Source organism: Sphaerodactylus townsendi, linkage group LG01 (genome assembly GCF_021028975.2).
Source record: "Sphaerodactylus townsendi isolate TG3544 linkage group LG01, MPM_Stown_v2.3, whole genome shotgun sequence".
Classification (NCBI taxonomy): Eukaryota; Metazoa; Chordata; class Lepidosauria; order Squamata; family Sphaerodactylidae; genus Sphaerodactylus; species Sphaerodactylus townsendi.
Window position 1 is genome coordinate 729,301 of NC_059425.1, and position 22,379 is coordinate 751,679.

Here is a 22,379-nt window from a genome sequence, read left to right on the forward strand (position 1 = left end):
AAAGAGCTCTGAAAAGCTGTGACTAGCCCAAGGTCACCCAGCTGGCGTGTGTGGGAGTGCACAGGGCTAATCTGAATTCCCCAGATAAGCCTCCACAGCTCAAGCGGCAGAGCGGGGAATCAAACCCAATTCCTCCAGATTAGAATGCACCTGCTCTTACACACTACGCCACTGCTGTTCCAGTAGGAGATAGGCAGGGGGGATTGAATGAGCACAGACGTATCCCTCCCCCTAGCACATTTTTAATGAGACCTATGTGGTTTAATGACAATACACAGTGGAGAAGGGGAAAAGAATGAAATTACCCATTACCCATTTACAGGCTGACCAGACGTCCCGCTTTTGGCAGGACAGTCCCGCCTTCAAACAATTTGTCCCACGGGTTATTTCAATTGTCCCGATTTTTGGGAGGCTGCCGCACTGCCTTCTGGGGCGCAAGGCAGTGCGGCAGCCTCCCGTGCGCGCGGCCACAGGAGCACGGCCTTCTGGGGCTTGCCATTTCCCGTCCTACCCCCATCCCGGTTCACAAAGGTGACCATCTGGTCACCTTACCCATTTACCAACAATTCTACTAATGAAAGAATTGAGTGATTCTGTCCCACTATCCACCACACTGCACCCTCTTTACCCATGCAGCTATCAGACCACACCAGGCAGCTCCACAACATGGGCTAGGAAAGAACTCATAGAGGAAGAACACGGGGGGGGGATCCATATTCTTTGAACCCACAGATAGCAGGATCTAATCTATCAAATTTCTAAAAAATAAACAAAACAGAAGGTCAATATTGAGATGTGCTGCGATAGATTTTATTGGAAAAGAAAGAAGCATACAGCTAACAGGTTGTGTCCATTTGCCACGCTAGAGAACTCATTCTGCATGCAAACAAACGAAAAGAAACCAAACCATGAGCTTTCATGTAAGCATTTCCAAGAAAAGAGTTGCAGGAATCAATCCATCTCATGTTGGGTCTTCCTCTTTTCCTGCTGCCTTCAGCTTTTCTTAGCATCATGATCGTTTCTGGTGAGTCTTCACTGCTCATGATGTGATGGAAGGACAATCACCCCAGTTTAATAATTTCCATAAAGGAGAGTTCAGGCTCGATTTGATCGACTGGTTTCTCTCTCTCTCTCTTTTCCTTTTGACAATCTGAGGTAAATCTCTCACCCAGCTGCACATTTGAATCAGTTTTGTTCCTGACAGCTGTTTTCCATTGTCCAGTGTCCACATCCTTACATACACATTACTGGGCAATATCATTGTACGAATTACCTTGCTCTCCCTTTTGGTTGACGGTTGAGTCAAGCAATGGAAAATCTGCAGTGCTTTCAATTTCTGCATTGACAACTGGAACACCTTGCAATTGTGTAACTGTAAAACTGTGTAACATCCAAATCTACATAAACGTTTGCATACGGTAGCTTTCCAAAATCATTCCTATGGATTTGGTTTGGAGGACAAATAGAACAGGAATAGCGGTTGATAGAACTATGAAAAGAAGTAGCAAAGAGAAAGAATCAAGAAGGAAAGGTAAGCTTTGAGGCTAGGAGTGAATAGCAAAAGGGATGAACCCCTAAAGAACGCAGATCTGAGTGGCTGATACTCAGCAGTTGTGATAACCGATAACTTAGTCACGAGTCTGTAGCATCATTTTAAATTCTTAATTGACCATGCTCAAAGAAGGACATTTTTTGTGGTTTAACAGGGGCTGCAGGTCATCTTGCATGGGATTGTGCAGGAAGGGACAGAGCAAGAGTTGCTACTGCAGAGCGGAGCGATGGCAATGGGTCCACATGGGATTTGGCAACATGGTGCGAAGCAAGACTGGCTTTCACAAAGGGGGATGGTGGATTTACATGGGATACTGCAGGATGGGATGCAGCAAGATTGACATGGGATAGTGCAGGATGGGGCACAGCAAGACTGACCACCACACAGTGGGGCAATGGGTCCACACGGGATAGTGCAGGATGGGGCACAGCAAGATTGGCCACCACACAGTGGGGTGACGGGTCCGCAAGGGATGGCGCAGGATGGGGCACAGCAAGATTGACCACAACACAGTGGGGTGATGGATTGACATGGGATGGCGCAGGATGGGGCACAGCAAGATTGACCACAACACAGTGGGGTGATGGATTGACATGGGATGGCGCAGGATGGGGCACAGCAAGATTGACCACCACACAGTGGGGTGATGGGTCCACAAGGGATGGCGCAAGATGGGGCACAGCAAGATTGACCACCACACAGTGGGGTGATGGGTTCACATGGGATGGTGCAGCATGGGGAACAGCAAGACTGGCCACCACACAGCGGGAAGACGGGTCCACATGGCATGGTACATGATGGGATGCAGCAAGACTGGCCACCACACAGTGGGGCAATGGGTTCATAGTGGATGGAGCAGGGAGAAACACCACAACAGGACACCATGTTGAAGAAGGCGGAGGTTAGCCTGTGAAAAGAATGAATACACTGAAACATGTGGAATTAAAAAAAAATCTTTAAAAAAACATAGCTAAAATGTGAAATTATCCCCACGTTAAGTCATACGTTGATTCACAGCCAAGCCAAGAATTGCTTGCTAGTCTTTGTTTCCATAACAGTGAAGTAAACTTTGCACCACAATGAAGTCCATGAGCAACTGGGGACCTGGCAAATTAGAAAACCAGCTGTTTTAGATGGAAAAGTGTCTAAGTGCAACAATAGGAGAATAATGGAGGAAGAGTGCTATCACAGTTTCATAACCAGAAGTGATGTCACCTGTCACCATGACCCTCTAGCAACCTCCCAAATCTCTATGAAAAAAAAATAGAGATTCAGGATATCATTAGAGCACTGCAGTGAAACATGGCATCTCTTGCAGTTAGGGGACCAGAAATGACATCACATTATCATGCAATGCCTGGTTTCCAGAGCTTGCCAGCTCTTGACCCACTCTGCATTGGTTCATCTTGATAGGCCAATGGTCTGATTTGGTATAAGGCACCTTCATGTGCTCTCTTCAGTCAGAACACAGTAATGAAAATAGAACAGCTATGCACATAACAGCTATGCACAGATTAATAGACTCAAAACTTTAGAACTGTGGCAAAATGAGACCTCACCTTAGGTAAACATTGGTCGTTTCCCCACTTACCTCGACCACCCTTCGCTGCGCACTACTCCTAGCGGGCATCATTTCTGGCACCTCCCGGGCTTCCCCACGACCCGGGGTCATCTGTGCAGGGTCATCAAAAGGTGCCGTTTTGAGGAGTGCCAGGAATAGCGCCAGCTGGTAGCGACAGCGGCAGCTGTCCCGGAGACGGCTGCATTGTCGCCGCCCCTGTAGTGGGGAGTGCCGGGGGACCCCGTGCTACTTGGCGAGAGTAGTGCGCAGCAGCAGGTAAGTGGGGAAACGACCATTGGTCGTTTCCCCACTTACCTCGACCACCCTTTTCAAGACTACTCCTAGCTGGCATCACTTTCTGGCACCTCCCGGCTTCCCCACGCAATTCGGGCCATTCCAGCAGGGTCATCAAAAGGTGCCGTTGAGGAGTGCCAGGAATGACGCACGCTGAGGGGGCCGACAGCCGGACGCTGCATTGTCACGCTTCCTGTAGTGGGAGTGCCGGGGACCGTGCTACTTTAATGCAGAGTAGTGAGCAGCAGGTAAGGGGAAACTAATTGACCATAGCACCTTAGGTAAACATTCATAGCATGAATGTTCAGAGGCTAACCTAAAATCTTCGACTTGGGCAGGCAAATGATTGAGGAAAAAATTTGCTATCCAGCTATCTATCTATCTATCTATCTATCTATCTATCTATCTATCTATCTATCTATCTATCTATCTATCTATCTATCTATCTATCTATCTATCTATCTATCTATCTATCTATCTATCTATCTATTTATTTATATTAATTGCCCCTCCCATGTCTGGCTCGGGGCGATGTACAGCCAAAATTACAATACATAAAAGTTGTTTTGACAAAGAACCCATAATTTAAAAGACAAAACAGTAACAAAAATGATAAAAATAACCCACATAGTCCATAGATCAGAAATTAATGAACTGGGCCACACTAAAAGTTGTAAAACCAAGCAAGAGAAGTAAAACCCACCTATGACCTAAGAAACACATAGCCCCAGAGGAGACTGGTGGTAAAAGATCAGCCTCAATGGAAAGCCTGGCAGAACAGTTCTGTTTTGCAGGTCTTGTGGAACTCCGTAAAATCCTGCAGGGCCCTGATCTCCTCTGGGAGACTGTTCTACCAGGAGGGGGCCAAGGCCAAAAAGGCCCTGTGGGCCAGGAGTAATTGGAGTCCCTTGCCTCCTGATCTTAATGTCCACTAGGGGTTATAATGGAAGAGGCAGTCACACAAATTAGTCGACCATGTGCACAAGGTGTCATTTCATATGTTGATGGCATCATCCAGAAGAACAGAAAAACCTTCCTAGGGTATACAGGGTGTTGAATAGCAAGAAGGGGTAAGTCTACTGCGATATATAGCAGAGTCTGTCCTATTTGGGAAGAGAAGGGAGATAATACAACGATCTGGGGACTCTTTCATAGGCAGAGGTTAGTGAGACCTCAGGGTTGAAGGAAAAACAAACATGGCAGTGCAAGAGAGAGAGATAAACAAAGCCTGAACAGAAAACTGAAGACCATTCGTCTTTTGCCTCTAAATTCTACATCAAGGAGGTGGGGTAAATTTTACATCTAGGTTGAGAGTATGTATCGATTGCTCATTGTATTTTCCTTTGCTGAGATGCTGTTAGTCAATTTTGGTCAAATTTTTTGGCAGGGGGTATGACCAATGTCAGGTTTCCCTTCCCCCCTTTCCCTAAAATTGGTGTTATGGTGATCTGTTGCACCCATACAAAAGCCTAGCTGGGCTTACGTTCACTAGACTACCAAGAGAAGAAGGAGAAGAGTTTGGATTTATACCCTGCTTTCCCCAACAAAAAGGAGACACAAAGTGACTGACAAACTCTTTCCCTTCCTCTCCTCGCACCTTCTGCGGTAGGTGGGGAAGAGAGTTCTGAGAGAACTGTGACTAACCCAAAGATACCTAACAAACTTCATGTGCAGGAGTGGAGAATGAAACCTGGTTCTCCAGATTGAGAGTCCACCTGTTCTTAACCAATATACACCCTTCTGGCTCTCAAGGCAGCCAGACAAGTTCTTGGCTGTATTCTGAAGTATTCTAATAAGAGTTCAAGCCTTCCCCTACACTCTGAGGAATTTGCATTACAACTCTAAACATTTTTTTAAACCCATTGAATTCAATGGGATTAGAAGGTAGTCACTGGGATTAGAAGGTAGTCATTGCACTATATGAGTAGGAAGGACAATCCTTAATTAGAAGGAGAGTCTTTGAAGAGGAAAAAAATAAAGCATCTGGGTTTTAAGGTTATTAGACAAGCATATTTCTGGGTTTTTTAAGTGCTAGTAGAAGTAGACAGGAATCCATACAGCCCAGAAAACCCACCACAGCCAATCCTATATACGTTGGGGTGGGGGTCAAATCAAGTTGGAGAGATCAACTCCTCTTTGAGGTCTAGAGGCTTTGGACCTGGGCAAGATAAGTAAATTCCACAGAGCTTACTGCAGACTGAGGTGCTGGCAGGACCCATTTCATAGAGGAATACCATGCTGGGTGAGCCCAAGGTAATCTTAGTCCAGACTCTAACCAGGTTAGATTTCCTCTTCCTCCATATAAGCAGCAAACTCAAATCTGGAGAACTGGGTTTGATTCCCCACTCCTCCACATGAGGCCTGCTAGGAGAGCTTGGGCTAATCACAGTTCTTTTAGAACTCTCTCATTTCCACCAACTTCACAAGGTGTCTGTGTGGAGAGGATAAGGGAAGGTGATTGTAGCTTTAAGACCCCTTAAAGGTAGAGATAAGTAGGGTATAAATGCCAGCTGTTCTTCTGCTACTCATTGTACTCATACAGTAATTCATCTCCAATATAATTCAACACAACTCTACTGTAGTTTTGATCACTCCTTTGGCAGAAATGATCCTCAGGCTCTGGGAAAATACATCATGTACCGAAGCCTGGAGTCCTAGAAAGGAAACTTCACCTGTCCTTGACCAAATCAGACCAAATTCTGCCTCCAGAAGGCCTTGGAGAAACACCATAAATGTCATAACACCAGGCTGGGTCCCAAAGTTCAGGTGTTACTAACAGAAGGAATTCTCAATCAACCAATCAGAACTTCCTTGCCTTCCCTTCTCTGTCTGGAGCCCACAGTTCATCAAAATACAGCACGATGGCTGAACTGAGAAACAGGCTAAATGAAAGTTGAAAAGAAGAAGAAGAGGAGGAGGAGGAGGAGTTTAGATTCCGCTGACCCCCTTCCGCTGGCCCCTTTCGCTGGCCCTTCCGCCGGCCTCTACATCTGGGCCTATAACATCTATCTAGACCTACCGTTCTCCCTGGGGGTGGAAGAATTTAATATTAGGCACCGGGCGCCACCTACACCTATGCCTATATTTATTTTACATTTAAATGCTAATGTTTAGCTAGTTTTCGCTGCTTTTATAAGTTTTAGCCTATTTATGATGTTTTAAAATTGTATTTATTATCTGCTGTACATGAGCCCCTCGAGATGAAGTGATCTAGAACCAAAGTATAAATAAAAAAATAAATATATATCTTCCCTTTCTCTCCTACAAAGAGACTCAAAGGGGCTTACAATCTCCTTTCCTTCCCCCCCCCCCACAACAAACATCCTGTGAGGAGGGTGGGGCTGAGAGAGCTCTGAAGAACTGTGACTAGCCCAAGGTCACCTAGCTGGCATGTGTTGGAGTGCACAAGCTAATCTGGTTCACCAGATAAGCCTCCACAGCTCAAGTGGCAGAGTGGGGAATCAAACCCGGTTCTCCAGATTAGAGTGCACCTGCTCTTTCTTAACCAAGACTACACGCTGGGTCTTTAGAGAAAATGAACCTCACACAAGCACACTTGAAGCTAATGAATCAGGCCACCTGTCTATCAAGGAGAGGCTGGCCTGCTTAGCCTGGCAGCAGCTTTCCAGGGTATCAAGTAGACTTGCTCATCATCATGAGAGATACCATGAGTTGAATCTGGGATTTTCTGCATGCCAAGTGGATGCTCTAGCACTGAGCCATGGCTCCTCCCCACCAAGACCAGTATTGTCTTCTCAGACTAGAAGCCGCTCTCCAGACACTCAGGTAGAGGTCTTTCCCATCACCTGCAGCTTTTTTTAAACGAGAGATGCCAAGGCTTGAACCTGGAACCTTATGCACGCAATGCAGAGACTCTTCCACTGAGCCACGGCTCCCTACCCGCACAACACTGTGACCAATGGAAACATGACCCTGGATCCAGTCAATGACAATTAAAAATGATAGCAAATAACTGGAATATCGAACATTCACCATCTAGGTTATTACTTTCTACCCAATCAAAGGAATGACATTTCTATTGTCAGCTTAAACAATATCATCCTGGCCTATTTTGAGAATCAATCAAACTGATCTACGAAATGATGTACCCCTTTTTGCTATGACCCTCTTACTTAATTCAAAGATTTGTGCCTGCCTGTTCATAGAAACAGCTGTGAATGAAATAAACAACAATATCAAGGAGAAGGAGGAGGATTTGGATTCATACCCCCCCCCCTTCTCTTCTATAAGGAGACTCAAAAGGGGCTTAACATCTCCTTTCCCTTCCCCCCCCCCCCACAACAAACACTGGTAGGTGGGGCTAAGAGAGCTCTGAAAAGCTGTGACAAGCCCAAGGTCACCCATCTGGCATGTGTTGGAGTGCACAGGCTAATCTAGTTCCCCAGACAAGCCTCCACAGCCCAAGTGGCAGCGCAGGGAATCAAACCCCCGGTTTTCCAGATTAGAGTGCACCTGCTCCTATGCCACTGCTGCTCCAACCACAACAAATACACATACAATAATGTTAGCATAATAGCAAAGTCAAAACAATGAGTGCAAAGTCAAAGCAATGAGTGCTACATTTACTAGATCCTTGCTTCAACTAAGGGGTTAAGGCCAACTTACTGAGATAGGCGAAGAAGAGAAGCTGGTGGAATGGAAGAGTCAAGTGATGTGAGAGTTTATATACTGGTCCTCCAAGAGCCTTCAGGGCATCCCTTGACGATGGAGTCTACCATTTACTTTATGTTTCATCAGTTAAATGAGCCTAATCAGAGCCCTTAGGCATTTTGTGATCTCCCATCCTATGTTAATTTCATGTATTTTGGTATTTGTGTCTGCCCCCTTTCATTTTAGTCTATTACAAGGTGCAATAGGAAGCTCTGTTTCAGTTCACTGAAATTGGACTATTAATTGATGGGAGGATCGCTTCAACTTCCTTCTTTAGGGTAATTTGGACCCCATTTTCTCAGTTTCCCTAGTAATATCTCTTCCCGTCTTTCAGGTTGCAGGTGCATTTTAAGACGGATGGGGGATTAATACAATGACATCAAACTATGACTTCTTCCGCAGATGAGTAGAACACATTTTCTGGTGATAAATCATTCACCAGTATCTGGCCACCCTACATCTAGTCTATATTAGAAGTCATAAATTACAGCAAGAAAATGTGTGGACATGCCAAATGTGAAGTCTTGATACCCCCAGCTGAACAAATATTTTATTAGATTACTTTTTGTTATTATTTACTGGATTTCATATCTCACTGTTCCACTTGCAAACTTAGGCTGGCCCCTTTGATAAATTTTACTACATATATTAAACTCTTTTAATTTGTCTTGAAATTCCTTAGAGATTTCACCTTAGCAGGGAAATCCAAGTTCATTACTCTTGATCCAAACAACCTTTCCTTGTATCTGGAATTTTTTTTAATGGGCTCTACACTTCAGCAATAAGATGAATGAATATTCCATTTCATTCATTTTCATATTAATGTATGTATTTTTAACTGATTCAGTTCTCTGCTTTTTATTGTCTATATGTATATCTTACTATATAATTGAGCAGCATGTTCCCAGCAATGATCTATCTATCTATCTATCTATCTATCTATCTATCTATCTATCTATCTATCTATCTATCTATCTATCTATCTATCTATCTATCTATCTATCTATCTATCTATCTATCTATCTATCTATCTATCTATCTGAGCCCTTCGGGGGAGGGCGGTATAAAAGTGGAATAAATAATAATAATAATCATCATCATCATCATCATCATCATCATCATCATCATCATCATCATCATCATCTATCTATCTATCTATCTATCTATCTATCTATCTATCTATCTATCTATCTATCTATCTATCTATCTATCTATCTATCTATCTATCTATCTATCTATTTTTGAGTTTTTTATACCGCCCCACCCACGAAGGGCTCTGGGCGGTGAACAACAATTTAAGCAACATACAATTAAAACCATTTAAAAGCACAGCAATCAGCATATAAAAACAGCGTCAGCAACGAAATCCTTATTAAAAAAACCTTCCCAAAAGGGGGGGGGGAAGAGGGGTCCCATAGGTGGTAAAGGGACCTCAGCACAGGAAACCAGAGTAGAGGGGGGAGGGGAGGGGGCACATCAGCGGCCAGACACTCCAAAGGCCCGGTGGAACAGCTCTTACAGGCCCTGCGGAACTCACCGAGATCCCACAGGGCCCGGACAGCTGGAGGTAGGGTGTTCCACCAGGCAGGGGCCAGGGCCGTAAAAGCCCTGGCCCGAGTGGAGGCCAGCCGCATCATGGAGGGGCCGGGACTAGCAGCAAATTGGCCTCTGCTGAGCGCAGAGGCCTAGAAGGGACATATGGGGTAATCTAGAAAAAATGAGCGCCGGGAAGTGTAGTTCTTGGACATCTGGCAGGGCCCAGATTTCAGATCCTCCTGAAGAGGCATGGGCTATACTTTCTAGCAGCCCTTGCAAAAGCAGCCACTGTAGGGAATGCATCTGCCTTCATGCAGGTGCTTTTCAAAGAAGAGGGGGTACTATTACAAAAGTGGCTGAATGAAGGCAGTGGGCACCCTGCTGACTCCCCCTCTTTGAAAAGCAAGGATCCAGATTTGCAAATGGGGAAGTATCCCTATAGAAGTGGGGAGAACTGCTCCCCTCCTTTGCAAAGCCATCCATTCATGCAACCCACCTTTTTCAGGGGAACTCAAGGCGGATTACAAAAGCTGTCAACAGGATGACACCTCTGACAAGCACTATATAACAGGACCAAGATTACAGATATATGAAAAATGCCAATTATTAGACATACTTTTTTAAACAATGCAGAAAATGCTGTTACTTGGTGGATGCAGTGATAACAGCATAACAACATATAGCAAACAGATGGCACACTATATGCAGTGGTATAGTTCACAGTTCCATTCCCTTTATAAAAGCACTCCCCAGGGCCATTTTGTTGTAATAAAGCCCTCTTTAATAAAAAAAAGAAACACTTTTCTGAACAATTCCATTTCACATAGTATGCAGAATGGCAGAAGTGCCCTCTTCAAGCAGGCCATTACACAAGATTCCACATATGCTGTTGCTGATCTTGCCCATTTGTTTATTTTTATTTTATTTAATTATTATTACATAACAATTAATTACATAATCATTATTACATAAAAGAATGACATGTGGAGCTTACTTATATCTATTAATATCTTTAACTTTAATCATTTTGCTTCTTATTGTCCCAGACCTTCATTTATGTAGTCCCCAAAAAGATTCAGTTTCTTTCTATATGTAGTTTAAAAGGCTCCTCCCCTCCCTCCCAGGGTGGGTGGGCCATGACCAGATGGTGGGCCTCTGCCCCCTCCTCCAAGGTGGGCCATGACCAGATGGTGGGCCCTTCCTCTCCCTCCCCTTCCCCCCAGGATGGGTGGGCTACTATCAGAAATGTCACCTTGGATATTGTTTCCTATTGCGTTAGTCTGTCCCTCCATTCTGTAAGATTTGGGAATTGTTCTGATTTCCATCTTGCTCAAATGCAGTTCTAGCTGCCATAACCATAATCTTAGACAACTCGTTGTAAACTTTTAGAACAATAATTGGCAGAATATTTAGCATCATACTTTTGGGATCTAATGCAAACTTAACTTCCATTTTGAGCAGGGGGGATTTCATCATGAATCTTAATCCAATATTTCTTCACTTCTTACATATCCACCACATGTGATAAAACTGCATCTGTATTTTGACATTTTCAACATTTATTAATATAGTTTTAAAAAAACAAATTAGCAACATCTTGTCCATTTGTAGGGTGGCATGCACAGAAGCTATTGTGGTGAAGCACAGCAGGAGTGGTGGTCCGATAAATATAAGGGCCATGAAGGTCTGATCCAGTATCATGAATTGACTGGTAACTGATGGGCAGCCAGTGGAGTGGCCACAGAATGGTCTGTCCAGCTCCAGATAAAAACTGAGTTCCAGAGTTTTGTACCAACTGGAGTTTCTGAGTTGAATTTAAAGGGAAATCTAAGGATAATGCATTACAATGGTGCTGCGGCATATATAAGATATGGCAGGTAAGGCACCGTCCTTGCCTGCCATTCACCATGGCCGCCCTGTTTGTATGCCTTGCTTTGGTCCACCCACCATCCAGCATCCATCCACTGCTTAGCCACTGGTAGTGCTGTGCTTGCCCCATGCTGATCCACCAAACTTCCCACTGTTCTGCTTACCCACCTTTCAGCAAAGGGGGCGGGAAGCCAGGCAGGACCACTCCAGCTATTGGCTGCCACTCCACAGCAATGGGGGAGCAGCTGCTTGGAGCCTGGGGAGAGAGCACAGAGAGGGGAAGAGATGGAAGGCCAGTCAGGTTCTGAGGACTGGATCCCCTTAGTGATTCCTCCACCCTCTCCAGAGAAGGGGCTCTCCTCTCTTATGTTAATGGATCTTTCCTTTCGTTTCTTTGATGCTTGCAACTATAGATAAACAAGAATGACCCTGACACCAACTCAGAAGGGGATGGCGGCAGGTGGCTGGTATGAGGATGCTCACCTTCCCAATGGCTCTTTCTTTCTGCTGATTCTCACATTCCACGGGAAAAGGGAAGGGGAGTTTATTTTTATTTATTTATTTATTTATTTATTTATTTATTTATTTATTTATTTATTTATTTATTTATTTAACTTTTATACCGCCCCATCCCCCAGGGGCTCCGGGCGGTGTACAGCACAAAAACATGGTAAAACAAGTCACCAAAATCTTTAAAACAGCGATAATAAACACTAATAGTAATAAGAAGAAGAAGAAGAAGAAGAAGAGGCGTCCGACCAGCCCCATATTTCATTAAAATTCTCCCAGAGGAAAAGGAGGGGAGGGGAGGGAGGCGAGCCACATTAGATGGTAGCCTAAATAACAGGCCAACTGGGGCACCTGGTTGCTGTGTGGGGATAAAGACAGGGGCAATTGCAAATGTGGTCAGAACTGGCTTTCACAAAGCCAGGTACATGCTGTTATTATCAATAAAGACTTCTGATCAAGATTCCAGAGCCCATCAATGATGTCTTCAGTCATAGAACCTGACACTGGGCCAAGGAGGCACATGTTGAGGATGAAGGGCAACAGGTATATTTAGTACATATAATCCTGTCAAGCAAAGTAACGGGCAGAAATGTGGATTGTGCGGCACGTCAAATTAGAATAGTTATCTGTGAAAAGACCAGCCGTTTTACCTCAGAAGTTCATGAAAACATAAGAACTACTTAACCTGAGAGAGATATTTACATTATATACACAGTATTACATAATAATAGTTACATGCATGGCTAATGGTTTGTTACAGTTTGGTTGTGTTACAATATCTTTTAGTCAGAGCACTTTATATATCATTTGGTTTACAGCAGTATACAGAACATCTTTCTTTTAGTTAGTCAGTCAGGCAGTCTCAGAGTGTGTGTGAGGGAACAGAACACTACCAACGGATTTTTAACTGTCACTTTTAGAATGTTCGTGCAGCTTCCCAGAATTCCACGCTGCTCTTGCTGCTGCTGCATGCAAATGCAAGGCTGGAAATTCCAGCAGAGGAATGGGGACCTGTTCCTGGTTCTCCAGATTAGAGTCCATCACTCTTAACCACTACACCATAGTGAATCGCTCCTTGGCCTTTTGGCTAAGATCAAATGTAGTATACCATGCTGGCTCTCCCCTCCCTAAACTCTCCCCTCCCTAGGCACTTCTGTTAAATCTCCAGGAATTTCCCAAGCTGGAGTTGGCAAGCATATTTGAAGAAACTCAAAAACGAAAACTATTCACACGCACACAGGTTCAGTAGAGAATTGGAACCAAATGCTGTTGCCAGGATGTTGACTGAAATTTATTTTATTTTATTTTGTTTCATTAGATTTAATAGGCTGCCTCTCCCCTTTTTGGGCTTGGGGCAGCTTACAACATTGTATATAAAAATGTGAAAACACCTAAAACATTAAAACAAAAAACATTAAAACAAAAAGAACACCTAAAACATTAAAACAAAAAAAATTAAAACAAAAAACATTAAAACAAAAAAAAGCCAGATCCTATGAGGCTTAACAAATGACTCGAACAAAAAAGAAAGGAAGGAAGTAACGGGTCATAGAGTCGATTTCTGGCTCTCAGTTTGCTTCCAGGGACAATTCAAGATGCTTTTGTTCAGATTCAAAGCCCTATATGGTTTAGGACCAATATAACTGATTCACTGCCTCCTTCCTTTGAACCCATATGACCATTATGGTCATCTCTAAAGGCCCTGCTTTGTCCACTTCTGCCATCTTCTGCCAGCTGATCTGAGATTGCAAATGCCTTAACAGACCAGGTGATCGGGAGCAACAGCCGCAGAAGGCCATTGCGTTCACATCCTACATGTGAGCCGATTACTGGTCATCTCTAGAGGCCCTGTTTTGTCCACTTCTGCTGCCATCTTCTGCCAGCTGATGAAGACCATTTTTGTTTAATTTCGGCACTTCCTGAGTGATGCCTCCTTCCTGAACACTGTTTTAATTGCTGTCTATATGTCTTAAATGTGGGCATTAAATTGTTTTAATGATGTGTGCGTTTTGGGGAGAAGGGATTAGTTTTTAAATGGGATCTTATTATGTGGCAATTTGTTAGCTGTCTTGGCTCTCGTGACGGCAGGAAGGCAGCACAGTGGCGTTTCTGCCTATGGGCAAGGTGGGCAGTTGCCCAGGGCGCCCCTTTATGGCGGGCGCCAAAAATGCAGGTTTGTTTGTGGGGTTTTTTTGTATTTTCAGTGTTTTTTTCCATTTTTGGCCTGCAGGGGTGCAGTTTTTAGACTAGCAGCACCAAAATTTCAGGGATTTTTCAGGGGACTCTCCTGATGATATCACCTAGGTTTGGTGAGGTTTTATAATGTGTAACTGTGTTTGCTGTCCTCCTGAGGCTATGTGGGTAGTCCCCACATGGTTCAGAGAAGGAGAAGAGGAGGAAAAGGAGGAGGAGTTTGGATTTATATCCCACCTTTCTCTCCTGTAAGAAGATCAAGGTGGCTTACAAGCTCCTTTCCCTTCTCCTCACAACAGACACCTTGTACACAACAAGACACCTTGTATGACATAGGTAGGGCTGAGAGAGTTCTGAGAGAACTGTGACTAGCCCAAGGTCACTCAGCAGCAATGTAGGAGTGCCAAAACACATCTGGTTCACCAGATAAGCCTCTGCCACTCAGGTGGAGGAGTCGGGAGTCAAACCCGGCTCTCCAGATTAGAATCCATCTGCTCTTAACCACTTCACCACGCTGAAGTTCATGAGCGGCCCTGTTTTCCAAAGTCTGCAGTGCATAAACAAGCAGCGTAGCAAAACAGAGGCAGACTCGCAGTGAAAGTGAAACTAGGCCAACAGAACTCCCCCAGTTGTCACATCTCTCGCTTTCCCCTGGCCGAATATTTGTTGCTGGGGGAAGTCTGTGAGCAGTGGCAGCTCTCCCCATGGACAAAACCTTTCCATCAAGAGTTCCTAAGAAAATTGTTATGGAACACAGTGTCACCTGAGATGAATCTCGAAGACCCTGCTCCGGCAAAACACCTGCAGGGTTTTGAAAGAAGGTCAAATAGTCCATGGGATTGGTGGAATTCCTCAAGGCATGCGTGGCAGCTTTCATGTATACCCTTAACCCACTGTCATACACCAGTAAACAAACTCCACTCATCAGCAAATGCCTGGTTAATGAAAGGACTTCGGCTGTGTCATATGCACACCCAGTTAAAAGGGGCTGAAAATGTGTGAAGTATTGCCAAGTCAGGTTAAATGAATAAGTAAGGCTATTTGCATTGAGGCCTGTTTATTAAATTCCATGTAGCAAATGGGCAACTCACAGCCCTTTGGTTGTATAAAAGGACTCACAACACATTATTCTGCTTCTGCCAACTTCTTATCCACAAAGTGATGGAATTAAAGTTGTTGTGTGTCTTTTAAATAAGAAGAGGACGAGGAAGAGGAAGAAGAAATCACTATGGCCGTTTCCGCATGGAGGCGGAAGCAGCTGGGTCGGCGCATTTTGCGCCGACCCCACGACGCTGGGACTGTCCGCATGGAATGCCCCCGGAATGCCCGGCCACGCCCTCGTCGTGCCCCGCCAAGCCCCATTGGCGCTACACCACTGTTTGAATCCCACCACCATGGGAACCTGTTACTAAAATTTTTGGATCCCACCACTGAGTAAATGGTACAAAATTACACCACAGGAGCCAACCCATGGCAAACTATACAGACCAGTACAGACCACAGTCCCCAATAATTTATCTAAGTAATTTTGTGAAGCTTTTGGTAACAAAAAGAGTTGGTTTTTATACCTAACTTTTTGCTGAACCTTTAAGATGTCACAAAGTGGCTTGCCAGCATTTTCCCTTCCTCTCCCCACAATAGACACTTTGCGAGGTGGTGGGGCTGAGAGAGTTTGGAGAAAACTGTGATTAAACCAAGGCCAGCTAGCAGGCAAGTAGTGAGACAAACCCAGTTCTCCAGATTATAGTTTACCGCTCTTAATCACTACAGCTCACTGGCTCTTGATTCTCCACAGTTTAATAATATTTCACACCATTTTGACAATCTTTTTCTGGATAAATGTGAAGTATACTACTGAAATGTTGCTTTAAATGTCAGATTTTGAGTGAGAGGGGATACCTACCAAACTGTTGGATTTTAGCTTTTTTTTTTTTGAGGTAAAAAAAACTAAGAATGAAAAAGGTGAAAAAGAATCCCATGTCTTTAGGCATGCTGAGAACATCAACATGACGACTATCCCCATACAAACTTTCCTGGAAGATAATTACTCACTTATATGCCAGAGAAGCTCTGGGCTATATTGTCTACCTGCCTTTTGTGAAAATTCATTTTGAACTGAGTTGCTGTTGTGATGGGGACAGTTTGTGTCTTACCATCACAAATGGGGCTGGACACAGAAACAGTCTGAAAGACCAGCCCTGCAAAAGAACTTCATTTAGTGTTCAGAATCAAAGTTGGATCATGAAAATGACCGACTTTCTCAGTATAGAATAACTAGCAGCTGGGGGCTTCTCGATGCTACTGGAGACATCTGTTAAATAGTCAGCATTATGTCCAACCCCTGTTTTCTTTTTCACAACAATTGAATATTATTAATTTTTTTTTTTTGGTGATTGGGATCCAGAATTAAAACGAACATAGAATCATAAAATAGAATTATAAAGTTGGAAGAGATCACAAGAGGCCATCCAGTCCAACCCTCTGCCATGCAGGAAGAAGAAGAAGAAGAAGAAGAAGAAGAAGAAGAAGAAGAAGAAGAAGAAGAAGAAGAAGAAGAAGAAGAAGAAGAAGAAGAAGAAGAAGAAGAAGAAGAAGAAGAAGAAGAAGAAGAAGAAGAAGAAGAAGAAGAAGAAAAAGAAGAAGAGTTTGGATTTATATCCCCCCTTTCTCTCCTGCAGGAGACTCAAAGGGGCTTACAATCTCCTTGCCCTTCCCCCCTCACAACAAACACCCTGTGAGGTGGGTGGGGCTGAGAGAGCTCCAAGAAGCTGTGACTAGCCCAAGATCACCTAGCTGGCATGTGTGGGAGTGTACAGGCTAATCTGAATTCCCCAGATAAGCCTCCACAGCTCAGACGGCAGAGCTGGAAATCAAACCCGGTTCCTCCAGATTAGATACACGAGCTCTTAACCTCCTACGCCACTGCTGCTCCTCACAATCAAAGCACTCCCAACATATTTATTTTATTTATTTATTTTATTATCATATTTATATACCGCCCCATCCCCTGAGGGCTCTGGGCAGTGAACCACAGATTAATACTACATAAGCCATAAATAATTAATATAAATAACATCATTAAAACATAACATTTCAGCGTTCTACAAAAACCACTTGGCGTCCAGTATTGAAACTATCAATAAAACCCTCCCAAAGAGGGGGACGGTAGATGATATGTTCATTACGCCTCTGTTTACAAACCTCCACAGAAGGAGACTCCACCACTCTACGAGGCAGCGAATTCCACTGTCGAACAGCCCTGACAAAATTGGTTTTTTTAAAAAAAAAAAATCAGACGTTGCAAATCTATATACAAGATAAGACTTCAAAAGAATGGCAGAACTAGATCAACAGATTTGTTTGGAATGGAAAAAAGAGCAAGAAAAAGAAAAAATCCAATTCAAAGTATTATAGTATGAGAAGAAGAGAGAAGGGCTGGCTAAGAGATCAGCTGTAAAAGGCTCATTCCGCACATGCAGAATAATGCACTTTCAAACTGCTTTCAATGCTCTTTGAAGCTGTGCGGAATGGCAAAATCCACTTGCAAACAGTTGTGAAAGTGGTTTGAAAACGCATTATTTTGCGTGTGCGGAAGGGGCCAAAGAGAGAGATCCCCAGCTACTACCTGGCAGTTGGTAACTCTGTAGGAAACAGAGCCTGGGCACTGGGGTATCCCACAACTCAACCAGGGAAAGGGTGAACCTTTTCACTAGATTTTGATTATGTATTGATTGTATATGTTGGCTACGTGCAGGTCGCCCTGAGCCTGCCCTTTGGCTGGAGTAGGGTGGGATATAAATCCAATTAAAGTGAAGTAAAAGAATGTCTCCTGGCTTTAAAAGCCTACGGGATCACCACAAGTCAGCTGTGACTTGATGTGAAAGGCCCAGATTTGCAGGATTGCAGGGGTGGGGCGGAAGGCAGAGGCATCTGGGTGCAGCTCTGGCTTTCGTGGTGGTATAACAGCCAGAGAGGCAACTGCAGGTGTAGGCTGATTCCTGCCCCACCCCACCCCGCTGTCAGGCCTTCTTCTTCCAGCTGAGCCAATTGGGCCTGACCCTGGCCCAGTGGGGGGTGGGGGTCCATCTTGGAGACCTCACTGGGACGGGCTTCCCCAGCTCCATCTGACCTCTATTTATGCCACTGTCATGCTTCCGAGGCCTCAATTAGCCTCATGGGTTTTCCCAGCCTAGCCCTCCATTTACTTTGTGTTTCATTGGTATGTTACTGTTAGGATTTCCAAGTGTCTGTCACAATCCTGACAACAAGGGGTTAACTGGGTGCATGTTAATTAGTTAGTGAGGTCAGTGTCTTGCTATCAGTTCATTGATTAGTCATTGGGCAGTTAATCCGACATTGCTTATGTGAGGCAGAGCACGTAGGTCAGAGGTTATAAAGTTAACTATCCTTCTTTGTCTCACACAGACACACACACACACACACGGTTTTTCTTTGCTACCTGTAAGATGGATTCACCTTAAGAGGTGAATGCCTATAAGAACCACACATCGCCGACCACATATTACTAAAGTTCTGCAACTAAGTTTGTACTAGAATAGTAAGGATTTGTTTTGTTTACTCCATGTATACCCTACCCTGATTTAGTTAAGTAACGCTTTTTTTATAATCACAGCAAAAGTCTCCTGGTCTTTCTTCTCACTCTGCTTATTACCCAAATAGGGAAACAATTCCCCAACAGTTACATTGTGTGATTATATTGGCAAAGTTCTGTTCATGTCCCAACTGTGTTGGCAGTATCAGAAGAAGAGCATTTGGAGTCTCAAAGCAGCTTACAAACTCCTACCTTCCCCTCCTCGCAACAGACATCTTGTGAGGTCACTGAGGCTGAGCGAGTCCTCAGAGAACTGATCCTCAGAGAATTAGTCCAAGGTCTCCCAGCAGGCTCCATTTGGAGGAGTGAAGAAACAAACCCAGCTCACCAGATGAAAGTAAATCACTTCTGTGAAGGAGTGGGCAATCAAACCTGGTTCTCCAGATTAGAGTATACCTCTCTTAACCACTACATCTCACTGGCTTTCTATGTGGAAAACCCATATGTCTAATTTGGCACATTCTAGAGACCTATGCTTTAGGTGATTTCCTATTTTGCCTATGTAATGGGGCTGGTTCTCCTCCAAGGTGTTTGGCAAGATGAATGTGTTGGAATAAGCGACTTCTGCATGCCTGGACACTGGGGGGTGCTGTATATCACTCTAACTGTGATGTTGCCTCTCTTGTTTGCCCTCCTTGTCTGGGCCAGGAGACCGCCCACTAACTTCCTTTCTTCCCTGCTGGCTTCACTTCTGCTCTAGCCTTTGAACCGAGCGCATGGTCAATGGCAGCCTGCTCAGTGGGGCCTTTGCCACTGCAGCATCCTCTCACATCCACACACGTGATGGCGCGTTAGTTGTGCCCACTTGTCGTAGGGAAAGTAATCTCTTTAGATAGGGTTCTTTCTATTTACTTTTCTTGGAACTAAGTTGTGAACTGAAGATGCTTGAATAAATGTAAGTTTTACTTTTACATTTATGTCTCTGGAGAAGTTTCTGTGAACTGCAGTCACACACACTACTGGGCATATCCATGACTCTAAACGAAATCTAACATGGTAGCAGAGATTGATGGTTATTTTTGAAGCCCAGATATTTTAAAGTTGGAGCAGATTTTTTTTTCCTTGCATGGCTTAGCAGCCATTGCCTTGGTTCTTGTGTTTTCTTGCTCACCTGGCTCTAACAGGCCAGCGAGTAATAAAAGGTTGCATAGTCTGAAGACTTGCTTCCTCTTTCTTGTGTGTGTGACTAATTGAGATTGCAGAGACAGCCTTTTGCATTAAAATGGCTCAGCGTAAGGCAATTCTTGAGAAGCTTACAAGCCTGAATTTTAACTCATGGCTCTACAGAATTAAATCCCAAATAAAGGAAGAGGGCATAGGTTTTGTTTTAACTACACCAAAACCAAACAGTGGAAATGAAGAGACTAAATGGCAAAGAGCAGATGAAAAGGCCATGAATGTAATTGTTAGTACTCTCACAAACTCACAACTGGTGTATGTTAAAGGACAAGATTCTGCCAAAGACTTTTCTAGAAACATTAAAGAGAGGTCTTTGGAAACCAAGACCAGAAATAGCAAAGTGGAGTTTATTCAAAACAAGCTATTTTCCAATCAAATTACAAAGGAAAATGGAGATGCTGATTGCCATATAGAGAAATTGCTGAATCTGATTGATAAGTTAGCAACCACTGGCACAGTTCTGGAGGAAGAACTGAAAATTGGTTACTGCTTTTAAGCTCATTGCCACAGAAATATTCAGCTTTTGTCTCTACTTCGTAAAATGGCAAAGACTGCACATTTGGAGGGAAATTCTAGGACTAACTAGGTCTGAATTTCGCAAGCAGCAAGAGTATCTCTCTGAGAGCAAAGCGAAGAATGGCTCAAGTTACATTGCCCAAGAAGCCAGAGGCAAGGGGGCGGGAACTAAATCATTTGAATACAGAAAATCTCATCCCACAGGGGAAAGGAGGAGCCCACCCATCTGTTTCAAGGTGTATTATAGAACCTGGTCACCTCCAGAGGGGAGTGCGTCGATGCAATAAGAATGCACTGAGACTGGCAGCAAGCCATCTCACACTGCTTATTCACACAGACAAAGGGATTTTACTCCTAAAAATCCGTTCAACTTTTGCACAACCCACATGATACAAACTAATGAAAAATATAAGCCTTGGATTATTGATAGCGGTGCTTCTAGGCACATGGCTTCAGATGTTGCTTTGTTCAATGATTTAGATAGAGATGCTGGATGCAATGTGTATTTAGCCAATGGAAAACAGATTCCAGTGAATGGAAAGGGCAAAGTTACTTTACATTGCCAACTGGATGGTAATGGAACTGAGATTGTTGCAAAAAATGTCCTGTACATTGCAGACCTCGCGGCTAATCTGATCAAGCCGTCCCTATTAACTGTCAGAAAAAAGGATTTGCTGTTCACTTTGAGAATAATGTGTGCACTATCTCAAGCGCCGATGGTGAGCTTTATATTCCACAAGGTACCCTAAGAGTAATGGAGTCTTTGAACTGGACTGTGAGGAACCACAAGCCTGCACAGCTAAGGTAACTTCTACCCAGCAGTCTTTGGAGCTCTGGCATAGGAGGTTTGCCCACACCCGTGATAAAGAAGGCCATCTTGAAGCTGAAAAGCAAGGACCTTGGTAACAGGTATTTCCATAAAAGACTGTCCCAATGAGATAAATCCAATTGTGTGATTGTTGTTTTAAGAGGAAAGGGAACTAGGCCTTCATTCCCAAAGCAAAGCCAAAGATGCTCTAAGCAGCCTCTTGACTTAATTCACTCTTGATCTATGTGGACCAATCAAACCAGCATCAAGCTGCATGATAACACCTATGCTGTTGTCTTTCATTGATGACTAATTGAGATACACTGTGTGTTATTATTGCTAAAAGAAAAGTCCTTCCAGACTGAACAGAAACTAAGAGACTATGTTGCTATGGTATCTTAATGACAGTTTACATATTAGGAAACCTAAGTGCTCACCAACAGAACAGAGGAGGAGAATACAATTCCATATCTATAAACAATTTCTTGAGGGAACATCATGGGATCCAACACAGACTTACTGTAGCCCATTCGCCAGAACAAAATGGAATTGCTGAAAGACAGAAATCGCTATATAATGGACATGACCTTCGGTGCATGCTCATTGATTCAGGCCTTCCCTGACAAGCACTGGGGAGAGGCAGCAATGAGCTGCAGTTTACCTACAAAATGGATTGCCAACCAAAGCCACAGAAGCAGACTCCATATGAGTTATGGCGGCAGGAAACCAAATGTAGAACACATCAGAGTCTTTGGATGTAAAGCTTATGGCTCACATACTCAAAAAAGAAAAGAGATCCAAGCTAGACCCTACTACGCAAGCAGGTATATTTTTGGGCTATTCTCCAGAAAGTAAAGGATACAGAGATTTTTTTGATCCAGAAACTAACCAAATTAATATATGCAGAGTTGTGCAGCTTTGACGAGCGACACAGAGATGGCGAGCCTCCTGTGATGGATGACCATTCAGAGGGAGGTGGTGATAGTGACCAGCTGATCCTACATTGCCCAAAGTCCCAGCATGACATCACCATGCAGATGCCAGCAAATGCTCCAACCTGAAAGAGGGAGCAGCGGTG